Genomic DNA, 15,725 nt, shown 5'->3' with positions numbered 1-15,725 from the left:
GGCGTCCGGGGGATATCAGAAAATTGGGGGCGGGGGGGAAATTACCTTCAACATAATTACATTCAAATGAACTATTAACTGTTAAAATGGAAATGTAAAACAATACCCATGTTAGGAAGCTCACATGTGTGTTGCCATTGTTTAGTTCTCTGATGGTGTTTTTTTTTTTCATGTGAGTATGAAATGTCTTATTTTTTTGGCGGTCCGTGAAGATAAAACTGAAAATGAAGTCAATGTTTTGTTTTCTTCTCTCTAGAGTTGCAAGGATTATTCGATTAATCGACGACTAATCTATTAGCAAGTTAAGGAGTAAAATTTTTTTTAATCGTTAGAGACCTTGTTTAACTTAAAATTGTCCAAATCCTCGGAATTCAGCCTCTAAACAGTAAATATTATTATAGTTATTGTAAGAATAGGGCAGACTGATTATCTTTGTGTTTCATCAAAATAAGACGTTTGCAAACATCTTTTACTTTTGAAAACATTTATGCTTATTTTCTGACATGTTATGGATCAAACCGGAAACTGAATCACAATCAATTTGTTTGTGCATTTTCTGCACTGTCATTATAAAAAATAATATCCCGTTTTGAATCCATTTTTTAAATCCGATTCATCGTTTAATTAGAAAAGAAATAATTGACAGATTCATTGATTATTAAAATAAACGCTAGTTGCAGCCCTATTCTCTCCGGATGTAGCTACTAACACCTCAAAGATTTTTTTGGGTGGCCGAAATTTTTTACTTTTTACTTTTTTTTTTTTCTTTTTTGAGGGAGAATCAACCACAAAAATACTTATTGGCAGTTTATTACCATTTATTGAGGAATTTTGGGGGATTAGAAAAAATAAAAAACATAATTATAATGGCCGTCATAAATGATTTATGATTTTCGGGCATCCACTGTATTCTCGATTTACTGAGAAAAATTACTTACGAGGCGTAAAATGTAGACCTGTTTAATGGAATACAAAGCTAATATACAGGTACTCACAGGAAGTGTGACTTTTTTTGTCGGACTGTATGAATGGCAAGGGTTTTTTGTTTTTGTTTTATTTATTATACTTATTTGTGTGCCCTCAAGGGGAACTCCAACTCCCACTCCAATATATACTTTCGTGTTGTACACCACGCACAGAGCCAGATCACACAAATGGAAGGAGAAATTCAGCGTGAAAGTGGTGCGCAACGAGTGCTGCACCACTTGAGCTGGGCCGGTGGGGACGCTCAAGGCACCTTGACAGTAGCCATCTAGCAGACACGCATCTCCAACAACTCGTTGCCATTTTCACATTTTTGACCATCATGCGACTTTCACCTGTGTCCTCCGACTCCAAAGCCCAAGTCCTCACAGACTGAGCTCCTGCTGCCCCTTCTGCCATCAATTGTAAGAGCATTTAATTTGTCTGTCAGTCACTATACGTTACTGGTATAGATAGATAAGCAAATATTTATTTGTTATTAATAATCATTTTAGGACAAACTAATTGAAATTGGATCATTTCCTGCGGCACCGCTAAACATTTGTTCATGGCACACGAGTGTGCCACGGCACCCCGGATCGGAAGCATTAATTGTGTTTACCGTAATTTCTCGTGTATAATGCGCAGCCATGTGTAATACGCACCCCCAAAGTTGACCTCAAAATTCTGGAAAACCCTTCTCCCTATGTATAATGCATTTTTACAATGCATAATTTTGCTTCTACCCATATGATCAAAACATATTATGTTTTATTAGTTTTATTAAAGTTAAGCACTTTATTTGAACACTTAAAATGTACTTGCTCTTATTTTGAAATTCACAGCCCTACTTTTATTTATTAAATTAGAAAACATACATTTCTGCTCATATGTTTGATTACCCAGGCAGAATTTGTAAGATGGGTACAATTCAATTGTGAAGTCTATGCAAGCTGATTTGCAGCAAATAATCAATTGCTCACTTCAGTCAGGCGAGTTTTCTAAAGCTCTTAAAGTCGCTGCCATTAAGCCTCTGCTAAAAAAAATAGAACGCGGGACGCTACCATTTTAGCAAGCTAGAGACCCATCTCAAATCTCCCTATCATAGCCAAGATTGTTGAGAAATTTCTTGACCTTCATGGACTTATTGACAAATTTCAATCAGGTTTCCAAACTCATCGCAGCACAGAAACTGCTCTTATCAAAGTGCTAAATGATACTGACTCGGGAAAGGTGTCAATTCTGGTCTTGTTGGACCTCAGTGCGGCTTTTGATACGGTAGATCAGAATATACTGCTGAACAGGTTGGAAACAAGGGTAGGACTACCATGGAACAGTCCTTAAATGGTTCAGGTCCTCCCTGGAGGAAAGGAGGGATTTTTTTAACCATTGGAAGTGTTCAATCTCATCGAATGGCAATGACCTATGGGGTCCCTCAAGGGTCAGTTCGTGGACCCCTCCTGTTCAGCCTGTATATGCTACCCTTGGGTCAAATTCTTCAGAACTTTCATTTTGACTATCATAGCTTTGCAGATGACACACAGTTATGTCTCGCAGTGCCTCCAGATGACTACAGTTTAATTGAGGTGTTGTGTCACTGTCTAAAACAGATAAATAACTGTCCATCCATCCATTTTCTACCGCTTATCCGTGTCGGGTCGCGGGGGCAGTAGCTTTAGCAGGGACGCCCAGACTTCCCTCTCCCCAGCCACTTCATCCAGCTCTTCCGGGGGTATCCCGAGGCGTTCCCAGGCCAGCCGAAGGACGTAGTCTCTCCAGCGTGTCCTGGGTCATCCCCGGGGTCTCCTCCCGGTGGGACGTACCCGGAACACCTCCCCAGGGAGGCGTCCGGGAGGCGTCCGAATCAGATGCCCCAGCCACCTCATCTGGCTCCTCTCGATGTGGAGGAGCAGCGACTCTACTCTGAGATCCTCCCCGATGACCGACCTTCTCACCCTAGATAAATAACTGGATGAGCCAAATATTTCTTCAATTAAACCACAACAAAACGGAGATAATTGTTTTTAGCAATAAAGAAAAGAGGATTGCTCTTAGTAAATATCTGGAGTCACTCGCTTTAAAAACCAAAGACCAAGTCCGAAACCTTGGTGTTCTGCCAGATTCCGACCTGACTTTCAACAGTCATATCAAATCAATTGCCTCCTACCATCTGAAGAAGGTTTGCATGTGTCAAGCAGACCAGGAGAAGCTCATCCATGCTTTTATCTCAAGACAACTTGACTATTGTAATCGTCTTCTGACTGGACTCCCTAAAAAGAGCTTTAAACAGCTGCAGCTCATTCAGAATGCTGCAGCTCGGGTTCTGACCAGAACAAAGAGGTCAGAGCATATTACGCCAATTCTAAAGTCTTTACACTGGCTTCCAGTCAGCTTTAGAATAGATTTTAAATTTCTGCTACTGGTCTATAAATCACTAAACAGTTTAGATCCTGAATACATGAATGAAATGCTAATGGCATATCAACCCAGTAGGGCTCTGAGATCGACAGACTCGGGTCAAATAGTGGAGCACAGAGTCCAAAGCCAACATGGTGAAGCAGCATTTTGCTATTATGCTGCATACAATTGGAATAAGTTGCCAACAGAAGTGACGTCAGCCCCAAGTGTGCATGTTTTGAAGTCCAGGTTCAAAACTCTTCTTTTTTCCCATGCTTTTTAGAGCATTTCCACTTTTAAATGATATTTCTTGCACTGTTCCCTCTTTTAATTGTGTTCCTTTTGTCTTTCTTTTAAATGTTTATAAGCTGTTTTTTTTTTTTTTTTTAGTTTTTATATGCTTTTAAACATGTAAAGCACATTGAGTTACCTTGTGTATGAAATGCGCTAAATAAATACATTTGCTTTGCTTTTAAGAAAACATGAAGGACCAGGCGAAACACATTTAATTTCATTTTAATGGGATTCAAATTAAACTGTCAAGCATTTCAGAAAAGCATTATCATTAAACAAAACATAACTATAAAGAAATTAATGATGGTTGTTGTTCGGTCATCAGTCATAATTAAAAAAAATAAAAAATAAATTAAAAAAACAATATTTCACAAATTCTGCCAGGGTATGTCAACTTATGAGCACAACTGTACATATATGCAGTCATACGTACCCCTGTCATATTGGAATTAAAGTGGAGGCTACACCTTTTTTATAACCACTAGGTGGCGGTGGCCTATTATAATGAAAGTGTACACCTTTCTCATAACCTCTAGGTGGCGATGGCAATTTGGAATGAAAGTGTACAGCTTCTTCATAACCACTTGATGGCGGAAGACATTTATAAAATGTGAAAGTTTTTTTTCCATTTGCCCCTATACCTATGTATAATGCGCACTATTGAATTTTGACATTTTTGGGGGGAAAGAAATGCGCATTATACACGAGAAATTACGGTGTAAATCACTGAATATAGTGATTTATGTAACTTGGGTCCACTATTGTGTACATGTTAGATATGTGATGTTGAAGCCTTGCTCATTCTTCTTTGTCCGTGTTGTCGAAACGGAAAACCAGTCTGTGTTCTTCTACTCCCTCTTGGAGGGGTCTTATTTGTTCAAAATCAGTGGGTTTTAAATTTGAACACCAAGTACCACCTAAAAGAAAAAATACTTAGCTCGCCAAGTACCACCATAACGACCAACATGAAACTACAGTTACATAGTAGGAAGTGTTTATTGAAAGAGTGAAAGAGGTTCAATTTCTAAAAAAATATATTTGATATGATTGTACGCCACTGGAACATTATCCACAGTTTGGACAAACTACACTTAAATATAGGGGGAGGAAAAAACTACTTAAAGGATTCAATTTAAAATGTACAGTGGTTCACATAAAGTTAAATACAAATGTTCAAGATTAAATGAAAATACTTAACTGTACTTAAATATGTACTGCACTTGAAAAGTAAAAAAAAATACAGCACTAGATTTTAAAAAAGTTTAAAGTGGCTGTATGCATAGCTACAAGCTTAATAATATTATGTTTGATTGTATTTCATGTTTTGAATGTAAATTGTATTTGTATTTAATCCAATGATTCTTTAGTGGTACTCGTACAACACGTTGTGAATCACTGTTATAAATTATTTGTAGAGATTAAAACTATTCGGTAGGTGTCTACATTTGCCCTATATACACCAATTATTGGTTGAATATACTCTATGTACATGTGGCTAGCTAACGTCGTTCCTGCTTTTCATAGGCAATTCAAATATTCCCTTTGAACCCCATTGGAAATTAGATTTTTAAAGTAAAATTTCATGAAATTGTTCATTGTCTAGCAGTTAAACAAAGTATGTAATTATTTTAAACTTAATGTCAGTGTTTACGTACTCATTATTGTTATTATTATTATTATTATTCATTCTTCATAAGCATCTCCACATTGTTGCATCTATTGATCAACATTTCACTGTAAAGACTTAGTTGTAACTTGTCTAATATGCATATCAGGAAAAAAAAAAGAAAAGATTATACTGTACCTGCATAGTAGCCAACATGTATCTATCAGGTATTTCATTGTTATATTTTAAATTATAATAATGAGATTATTTTCCATTTTAGCTTGTATTTTAAATTGGGTGACAGGCGGAATGGCGGACGACTGCTTACCACATCAGCCTCACAATTCAGAGGTCCTGGGTTCTAATCCGGAACTCCCGTGTAGAGCAGCAGGTTGTCCGATAACTGAAGAGTCTGTGGTCTCAAAGAACAAATCTGCCATTTTGAACATTGCCAGAGCACTTTTGGGAAATCCTTTCTCTGGACAGATGAGTCAAAGATAGAATGATCTGGTCACAATTTGGAGAAAAGCCATCACTGCATATGAAGTAAACAACCTCCTTCCAATGATGAAGCATGCTGGTGGAAATGTGAAGGTCTGAGGCTACTTCCCACTTCTGGGCCTGGACGACTCCACAGTATCTTAAGAGCCATGAATTTTCCAGGCGTATTAAAATCCATTCTTGACCAGAATCTCCTGCCACCATGAAGGGAGTTGAAGCTGGGATGGGAATGGAATTAACAAGACAATGAACCAAAGCACTCCAGCAAAAGTACAAAGGAATGGCAGAAAAGAAGGATTTGTATTGGGAATTGGCACAGTCCAAGTCTTCTCCTTCTCCTTGTCCCGTTAGGGGTCGCCACAGCGGGTCATCCTTTTCCATGTCAGCCTATCTCTCCAACACCAACTGCCCTCACGTTATGTCATTATTGTGGGAGGAAAGGCTGATATCGTCTCCTCCTCGCTCTGCGACATGCTTCTCCTCCTTAGTTCACGGGGAATGTCGAGCCTCGCTCCGGAGCCATCGAAGAGCTTGCACAAAGTGCCGACAGGTTATCCCGACTGCAAAAAACAAGCGCCTTGCCTCCGAGCCAGCGCAATCCGGTTGTCCATGTTTAGAAAGCAAAAGAAGTCGACTGAGGTCCAAAAGCACAAATAAACAAGGTAAAAAAGAGAAAAGCTCCACCGTGAGCTGAACCTGCTGAAACAGTCGATGCCAACTATATGTTGTCATTTCGCCTCAATTCCAGGTTTCTCTTCGGCTCGGGGGTTTGTTTCATATTTGTGCTTTAAGAGCTATTTCATCACTGTTTCTTACTTGACAACGATGAGCATATTACATGCTAAGAGGTTTTTTTCACATGCAGTATGACTGTGGGAAATTATGCAACAGGGGATGGAACAGTGATAGTGTTTTCTGGCAAGCATATTGTCACCATATACCTTCTACAAGTTTCTGAAAGAACCCTTGATATTAAAACCTGTCACTTCTGCCCCAAAATACTCGATTAGTGAGGGACTGTGAATCTGTGAAGGGTGAAATTGGGTGTGAATGAGAAAATAGAGAATTGACGGTGTACTCCACTCTCTTGACTGCGAGGACATGTTCTCACTGTCTCATTGTGGTTCAGTAGATTTGAGGGCATAGCGATTTGCTATTAGCATCCATTGTCATCTTTGGTGGCTCTGTGGTGGCCTCTCTTTTTTTTTGTTTTTTAAAGACGTTGATGTTTAAAGTTCCCGCGGGTGCTTTGAAACAGTCACATTGCTCATTCACGCAAGCAAGGCGGAAGTGCTTTGAGTTGATTTGCGGAAGTCGTTTGTGCATATACAGGACTACGGTCATTAAATAGAAAGATTTTCCTGACGTACTTACAATAAAACAAAGGGGAACAGCAACATATTGTGATTTATGTTATTTGAGCTCTCATTTGACTGGTATCATTTCAGCTAGTCTTTTAAATGATGACTGTGTCAATGTAAAAATGTCTCAACTGTATGAATCCCTGTTGCAAACAGTAAAATACTAATGCTAGAAAAGGAGCGCTGTGAGAAATCTTTTGGGAAATGTGTTCATAACACATAGCGGGATGAATAAATGAACAAACCTGCTCTTTGGAGCACATCGCGAGCCTTGGAAACGGCGTCCTGTAGTTGACGTTGTCGCTTGTTCTCCTCTTTTATACCACAAAGTTCGCCCCCTCGCTTGCACTTGGCTGTCATTCTTTCAAACGCTCCGAATATTTCTTCGATAGCCACAATAATTCACGCTTTCTGCAGTGCTGTCAGCATTTCTATTGGACACACGGTAATCACATTCACAGCACTTTACACTCACTCTTGATCTCTGCTGAGCGATGTATTGATCACGAACCTTTTCTTTAGGGGCTTTCCCATCAAACAGCAGAAGGTTCCATTGGCCCATGTGGTTTGTGTTTCCCTTGCACTCCTTAGTTCAGGGAACTTTGAGCAAATGAGGCTGATGTTCGTTACTGACAACTCCTGGATCTAAAAAATGCTGGTATTTCAAGCTTTCCATGTCATATTTTTTCATCTTAATCTAAGTTTCAAATATACCTTCGATACCTTTGAATCCTAACCCTTTATCCAGGTGAGGCACTTGTGAGCTGATTCACATTTGGAATGCCAACCAATTCAATCAATTCAAATCTATTTATTCGATTTTATTTATTCGAGACGACATACCGAAATAGATTGTGAAATAGAAATAGATAGCTTGCAGATGACTATGGACGATGGGAAATGCAATCGGGACATCAGCCTGAATCCTGACACAGTTCCACTACAGATTTGAGAGCATTCAATCGCATCTATCGTCATCTGCAGGTTTCTGCATGCATCCATTTTCTGTCAGTAGGGTCACAGGCGTGCCGGAGCCTATGCCGAGAGGCGGGGTACACCCCGAAATGATCACCAGCCAATCGCAGCGCACATACTGTTCATTCACACCTAGGGGCAATTTAGAGATGTCAATTAACACTACCACGCATGTTTTTGGGAGGTGGGAGGAAAGCGGAGTGCCCGGCGAAAAGCCACGCAGGCACGGGGAGAACATGCAAACTCCACACGGGCGGGGCCGGGGACTGGACCCCGGTCCTCAGAACTGTGCGACAGATGGCTAACCAGTCGTCCACCTCCATTTGTTTATATATATTTATTTTTTCAAAAAGACCATTTTTCCTAATGTCTTGGCATTCAGGCGATGACATTTTTATTCATGCAAGTTCTCCAGCTTTCGAGAATATCCCCTCCCATACCTTTTATGGATCTTTTATTCTCCATGTGCTATGATGTAATGCAATATTTCACATTGTACAGTTTGGATATGTATTTGCTTCCATTTTGCTTTGTTTTACTCTGCTGTCTGCAGCCAGGTTGGCATTGTAAATACCTTACCTGGAAAAGGTTCAATAAAGAAATGAAAAAAAATACGACTTGATGGACAGCGCTTCGTCAGTTTTCAAATACAGCAGTGTGAAGTATTTGGTATCTGTAAATGTGTTTGCATGAAAAAAACAGACCGGATCGGACCATCAGAGCGTCCCCGCCGGCAAGGCTCACGCCGGAGTTCGTCTCCTCTGGCCCGGCCGAGGAGGACGCACGTGGCCGCTCCTTAGCAGAACCGCGTCGGCCAGCAGTGGTCCTTGGCGGTGGCGAGCACAGAGTTGGTCCAGCCTGCTCCTTGTCCACCAAGTGCGGCTCAGCGGGAAAATGTAAAGATCGGTGTTTGGAAGCCTCACGTCCCTCAGCCCCAGCTGAGGAAAACGCACAGGCCCGCTTGGCTTTGAATCGAATCGGACAGCGGCGGACCTTGCCGACGGGGCAGCGGTGAGGTCCGCCGCTGCCACGCTATATCTGTGATTCGAAGTTTTGCTTTTCAATGTATTTCAATCCTCTTGTTTCCAGCCTTGCGTAACGCCGCATAATGGAGCCTCTGTGAATGAAAACGTAAATGCCTCCAGAGGTCTGTCAACCAATCAGCTTTTCGTCACCACAGCCCGCCCCCTCAAAGAGTTCCTGATAGACCCTATCTACCAGGAGGAACGATATAATCCAGGGGGAACCTTCCGTATAGCCTGGTAGTTTTTTTCCGGTGGGGACAGAGGGGGGAACTCAGGGAAGTTCCTGCAAAGGTTCCTGCGGTAGGAAAGCCCCTTTCGTTAGTGGCTAACGAGCTAAGCTAAACTCGCGGGCTTGAGGCTCCAACATGCAAGAGGTGGCGAGTCTCACACACGCACGCACGCACGCACACGCACTGTGGTTTCTCGGGAAGAAGGAAAGAAAAGAGACGGAGAAGAATTGAGTACAGTAGAAGAAGAAGTGAGCATTGGAAGATGAAAGATCGCACTTAAATGCTGAATTTTCAGGTCGAATGGCAGCAAAGCCTCCATTTCACCGTAACCGCTTGGGAATCCACAAAAAACAATGTGTGAACTCAAAGCCATACTCTCCCAACTGTCTGTGTATCTGAACACAGCGTTTACAAAAATCAGTAATCTGAAGCTTTGGCAGGGAAAATCAACAAATGTACAATCTGGTAACAAAAATATTCATGTATTGATTTACCATTGATTGATTGACACAATAAACATACCTTGTTCCTCTATCAGGGGGGTTGCTAAGCGCAAAATACTGTACATTTATTTCGCTGCGTGTTGACTTTTTACTTTTCCGTCCTTTCGTTGCCGTTTCATTGCTTGCTCAAAAAAGGAAGTCCTTTCAAAATAAAAGGCAATCAGGACCAAAATAGATTGCAGTTATCCTTAGCAACTTAATACATTCACTCGGGGTTTTATTTATATATATATATATATATATATAGTCATCAGAATCATCTTTATTTGCCAAGTATTTCCAAAACACACAAGAATTTGTTTCTGGTAGTTGTAGCCGCTCTAGTACAACAACGGACAGCCATTTTGACAAAAAAAACCCACTTTTGAGGCACTGAGCAATGAAAGGTTCCCGGTAATGTGGTCATGCTGATACAATTTGACAATTGTGCAAATGATGCAGTCCTCTCCCAATTTAGGGCCGTTTGAAATGACTAATAGAGCAATAATCTGGCACAGTGACCATTGTGCAAATGGTGCAGAGTCTTCAAGAAATGTAATCAGTTTAAAGTGACTATTAGTGAAATCATCTGGACCAGTGACAATTGTGCAAATGGTACAGATAGTTCTCAAGCACATGACTGATCAGTATTGGTCAACAACAGATATGCAAATAGTGCAGAGTGATGAGACTGCAACAGTCAGTGTATGACAGACGCTTTTTGTGGCAGCACCTAAGCAGACTGTGATGGATGAACACAGGACTGATTCGATGACTATTGTGTAGAACTGCCTCACCTGGCAGGTTGTGCTCCCTCAGAAGCCACAGGAAGTACATCCTCTGCTGGGCCTTTTTGAGGAAGGAGTTGATGTTGGTCTACCACTTCAGGTCCTGAAGTACTGTAATTCCCAGGAACTTGAAGGTCTCGATGGTTGACATAGGGCAGCTGAGGCGAAGGATGGTTCCTGAAGTCCACGATCATCTCTATAGTCTTGTTCAGCTCCAGGTTGTGTCGACCACACCAAAGCTCCAGCCGCTCCACATCCTGTTGATATGCAGACTCGTCACCGTCTTTGATGAGGCCTATGACTGGTGTCACCTGCAAACTTCAGGCGTTTGACAGCCGAGTGGGTTGAGGTCCAGTTGTTCTTGGAGAAAGAGAAGAGCAGCAGAGAGAGGACACATCCTTGGGGCGCTCCGGTGCTGATGGTGAATGTGGAGGAAGTGGTGTCCCCCAGCCTCACCTGCTGTGTCCTGTCCGTCAGGAAGCTGTGAATCCACCAGCAGATGGCTGGCGAGACACTGAATTGGAGTTTGGGGATGATGGTGTTGAACGCAGAGCTGAAGTCCACGTACAGCATCTTCATGTAGGCTCCCAGCCTTGTCTAGGTGTTCTAGGATGACGTGCAGACCCCCTGGGAGGCAAACTGCAGGGGTTTCTCTTTTCTTTTGTCAGATGGTTTGTCGCGCGATTGTGCAGGGCTCTGTCCCCACTTCAATAGGCGTCTTCTTTAGCCTGGCGAAGTTGCTGAAGTGTGGCAGTGAACCACGGCTTATTGTTATTTATTGTGCGAAATGTCTTTGTTGGTACACGCACACACACATCTTCACAGAAACTGATATACGATAGGACACAGTCCGTATATTCATCCAGGCTGCCAGTCGAAGTTTCAAAGACACTCCAATGTGTCTTGAAGTTCTGTCTTTGCTTCATAGGAGTAGTTTTGCTCATCATTTCTTCATTTTGAGGAGCAATTTTATGCAGGTTAATCGCACAGAGACCCGAAGCAAGGGTTTGATTAAATCATAAAAATATGTCAATATAACGGGGGAGGTGACTGTAGGGCTGCAGCTAATGAATATTTTAGTACTCAAGTATCTGACTGAAAATTCTGTCGAACAATCGAGTATTTGGATAAACTATATTTTTGCTTGGTTAAACAGCAATTATCAATACAAAAGAGAAAATTATATATATATATATATATATATATATATATATGTAGATATATTTATAATGTATGACAAATTAGTTTCCTTTTTTGAGTTTTGATTTCTTAAATTCACACTCTCTGCGATTGGCTGGCAACCGGTTGTGGGCGTGCCCCGCCTCCTGCCCGATGACAGCCGGGATGGGCTCCGGCACGCCCGCGACCCGCGTGAGGAGAAGCGGCTCAGGAAATGGATGGACGGATGGATAAATTCACAATGTGCATAAAAGATAAGGCATTATTAAAAAAAAAAAAAAAAAAAACATTAACAGCCTTTGTGCATCTTCACCTCAGCAGCTAGCATTTTAGCATTTTGTGACATATTAATACATTAGTTTCATTCATGAGCTTAGACCAGCTGACTAGGAATAGGACAAATATTCTTTGTACTGCTTGAAGTTTTGGAAGTGTTCAATTTGTTCGAACTAAAATGAAGAAACCTTGAGAGAAAACCAATATGTCCTTCATCTGACTTCACCAAAAACCCTCCTCTGTTCGGGTACATGACCAATTTGACTCTTATTCCTTCCTTATTTCCCTTTTGTTTTTCACCGACTTCAAGTTTTGCCACTCACAGATGATCATATGGTAGCAAACTGGCAATACTGTATGTCTGTCACACAGCGACGACACTGAGCAAAAGCACCTGGAAGTAACGTTGTGGTTGCGTAATGTACTTGTCACCTTTGTCATAAACAAAGCCACACACACTTTTGGGAAAGTTCATTTTCTACACAAACTAGTTCAAAGTTGAGTTCACTGTTCCAAAAATGTCCAGAGAGCATGTTACGTATGAAGGAAAGCGGGGGTGAGTAGTTCTTTGAGGCAGAGGGGGGACAGCAGGGAGACTTTGCATTCGATCCTGTATTGGACAGGAAGTCAATGGAGAGATCTGAGGATGGACGTGATGTGGTAATACTTCCGCACTTTCATCAGGACACTGGCGGCGCTGTTCTGTATCTACTGCAACTGCTGTCATCTTTTTGGGGATCCCGATGAGAAGTCTGTTGCAGTCGTCCAGGCTGGAGGAGAAAAAGGCGTGGGCAAGCCTCGGAGTGGCATCGGAGTGAGTGGGGAGGAGTTATGCAATGTTTCTGAGGTCTTGCAGAGGTGTTCGATGCGGGTCTCGAAAGTCAGGTGCCCGTCCATTTTAACGCCAAGGTTAGTGACTGTTGCTGAAAGCTGAATGTCATGGCCATAAAAAGCCATGCAGGTGATGGAGGATGACCCGGTCAGCTGAGGGGTGCCAATGAGAATGGTTTCCGTTTTTGAACTGTTCAATTGAAGGAAGTTATCCGTCATCCACGCCTTTATCTGCCAAGCCGCGGAGGCGAATGTTCTCTTTGCGTCCGGTGTCACAGATCATCACCTCCATAGTAGCGAATAGGCTACACTTCTTAGCATGCTTCTTACAAGTGTCACGAAGGGAGGACGAGGAGTGGATAGGCGAAGACCATGTCAAAGCCATGCCAATTCCTAAGTCATGCAGTCGCAAAACATCGAAATCAGAGATTCGGTGAAACGATACACTTGTCACGTCGGTCTGGCTGGAACCGCGTTTTCGCGGAGAGTAACCAACTTTGAACAAAAAAATAACAGGCCAATTAGTACGTGTTTAGAGAATTAAATAGCAAATAATACACGTCCACACGGGACGCCGCGTCGGAACTGGAAATGAATTCGTATGTCACTGCACACGTCACTTCAGAACGTGAGCAGGTTGAAAGAATCATGCATTGTGCCAGTCATGTCATGTGAAAGCTGATTACAAGAATTTCAAATTAGAGCTGGTGACTTCCTTCAATGCTATCAAGTAAGAACAGCAATCAGAAAAAAGATTCAACACACATGAAGAATTTGGAACGATCGCTTTTTGTTCAGAATAGCAGAACAAAACAAAAAAACTCCTTTCAAAAGTATACAAATGAATCCCAAGTACTAATTCAATACACTTACCGATCTCAAAATGGGAAAAGACCTCTTAGTGTCTACTGACAATGATTACTGGCCAAAATATGCAGAAATACATTTACAGCTAATCCAGTTCAATGTACACATTACACATTACGCAATATAGTATGCATGCATTGGGCTATTCAAAATCCAACATACATACTGTTTGCACTAATTGTACTGAAAAAGCTCCAGACACTTATTTCTATGCTCTTTGGCATTGTACACCTGTACAGAGCTTCTGGTCACTTGTTACACAGAAACTCTCCTCAGTTTGAACTGTAGGATTTAGCTGCAGGGGGGGGGGGGGAGGTGCTGGCCGGGCCTGCGGGACTCGAGCCTCTTACTTCACATACTGTGCACATTTTTATTACTCACGCATTGGGCACATTCACATCCCATTCAGGGTCCCTTGGAGGGACTGGCACAATGCATGATGAGGCGAACGCCAGGCCGGGAACTGGCACATCTGTGCCGGTCTCCGGTCTGGTTGCCCCATTCTCTGCCCTGCCGCTCCTCCGGTTTTAATGATCATACACCCGTCAGTGGGTAGTGTCGCACTGGGGGACACACACGCCCAGGTGTTCCGGCACTCCGGCCTGCTCTCTGGCTCGCCATCCCTTTCCGCGCCGAATGCAGCACATACCTTTGCACGTCGTTTGGGGAGCCGGTTGGCCTGGGTGGGGTTGACGGTTGCAGGTCATCATTGCCCCGTGACTGTATCGCCTCACCCCCACCAGTCTCCCCAATTTTAATACACGACACCCCACCACACATGATCACGGTGCAGGGGTAATGGTTTCCAGTCGGGGACCTGGTAGCCATAGTAAAATGGTGGGTGGTGGGTATTCACATTTCTCTTGGCTTCACTGCTGGGGAAACCCGCTCCCTTTTGGGTCCCCTTAGGGTTAGGGTTAGGTTAGGTTTGGTTCCTCTCCCCTCTCCTTTCATCCTAGAGGGCCAGTGGGACTGCTTCGGTTGGGCGAGGGGACCGTCCTGGGGAGTGGGTAGCGCCCCCCTGGCTGGGTCCCCCGCAAGTTGGGCTTGCTGGCTTGACCCCCCCCTTGCGGGTTGAGGGGGCCCTTGCCCACCCTTCCTCAATGTGCCGGCTCAGCAACTCCGTACATCAGTTGACTAACATGCATGTGCTGTGGTGTTCATTCACTAATAAGTTCCATAGACACGCTATAGGCTTGAATTGTTTGTGCTGCGACCTCTAATAATAACACAGGTTATATTAAGTTATCAACTCACAGGTTCTTACAGGTGTTTAGACACTATAAACATCATCCCACCGCACCATTCATCAGTAGCACTGCCTTGCTCATTTCCCACATCCTGTCCTGTCCTGTCCTGCCTTTTTCTGTCCTCTCTCATCTTGTTCTATTGGTCAGTTGTTGCATGTCCTCATGGGATGTTCCCCACTCATCCACCAATACGAACCCGATTTAACTGTTGAAACCTTACTTGTCGTCAAATATCAAGACTAACTATTGTTCTGCTGTGGTTCGCACCCCTATTCCCCTTTTCTGTCTGACTGCATTTTCAATAAACATCAGACATTTTTTTTTTAAATTTAAAAATAAGCAGAGGGAACTATTCAAACTACCCTGTTCCAACACAAAAGGAATACAGAGCCACCATTCTGCACGGCCATGCAGCTGAACAGGACAGGTTCAAAACAAAAAAGTCTGGAAAGGGATGGCGTGACCCTGAAGTTCTAGTCAACAAACGCACCTTTGTGTGTAATACCGCAGACCAGAAACCCCAAACAGTTCTTTCCATACCTCTCCCAATATGTTGAACTTGTCAGTCTTCTCGAAAAAAAGATGTGGGTCACCAAGACCAGAGCAGCACGGAAGTCAGTCTCTATGGTAAAATGAGGAAACAAAAATCATCACGAATCTTTCTCGTACCCTATATGAATGCCCAAAGAGCTCTGGTTAA

At 42.6% G+C, this 15,725-nt stretch overlaps 1 protein-coding gene across 8 annotated transcripts in view; it reads left to right on the top strand.

The window, feature by feature from the left end:
* LOC133480183 (adhesion G protein-coupled receptor B1-like) overlaps nt 1-15,725 on the top strand; it is a 274,432-nt gene that overhangs the window by 44,420 nt on the left and 214,287 nt on the right. The window lies entirely within an intron of this gene.

Source organism: Phyllopteryx taeniolatus, chromosome 6 (genome assembly GCF_024500385.1).
Source record: "Phyllopteryx taeniolatus isolate TA_2022b chromosome 6, UOR_Ptae_1.2, whole genome shotgun sequence".
Classification (NCBI taxonomy): Eukaryota; Metazoa; Chordata; class Actinopteri; order Syngnathiformes; family Syngnathidae; genus Phyllopteryx; species Phyllopteryx taeniolatus.
Note: the sequence above shows the minus strand (reverse complement) of the source record. Positions and strands in the feature narration are given on the sequence as shown.